The sequence below is a fragment of the Tupaia chinensis genome, unplaced genomic scaffold (genome assembly GCF_000334495.1).
Source record: "Tupaia chinensis unplaced genomic scaffold, TupChi_1.0 Scaffold145467_1, whole genome shotgun sequence".
Taxonomy (NCBI): domain Eukaryota; kingdom Metazoa; phylum Chordata; class Mammalia; order Scandentia; family Tupaiidae; genus Tupaia; species Tupaia belangeri.
In genome coordinates this window covers 6,499-6,791 of record NW_006205324.1, presented here as the reverse complement: position 1 = coordinate 6,791, position 293 = coordinate 6,499, and positions in this window count along the sequence as shown.

Below are 293 nucleotides of genomic sequence, written 5' to 3'. Positions count from 1 at the left end.
AAGATGACATAATGATTACATTACTGGGCTCCTACCTGGCTGACTGTAGTTTGAGTTCTGTACCTGGTAGATCAAAACTCATGCTGGGTGTGTGTGTGTTATGTTTACAATCAGGAGAAGATAATGAAGGAGAAGGCATTGTAGTGTGGCCATATCCCCTTGGGAGGTAATTTATGTGTCTCTGTCTCTCTTGGTCTCTCCAGTGAGTGCATACACCCTGTAGGAAAAAAAAAATCTCTCTCTAAAAACAATTCCAAACTCCAAAAAATATGCCAAAAATTTAAAAAGTCTTA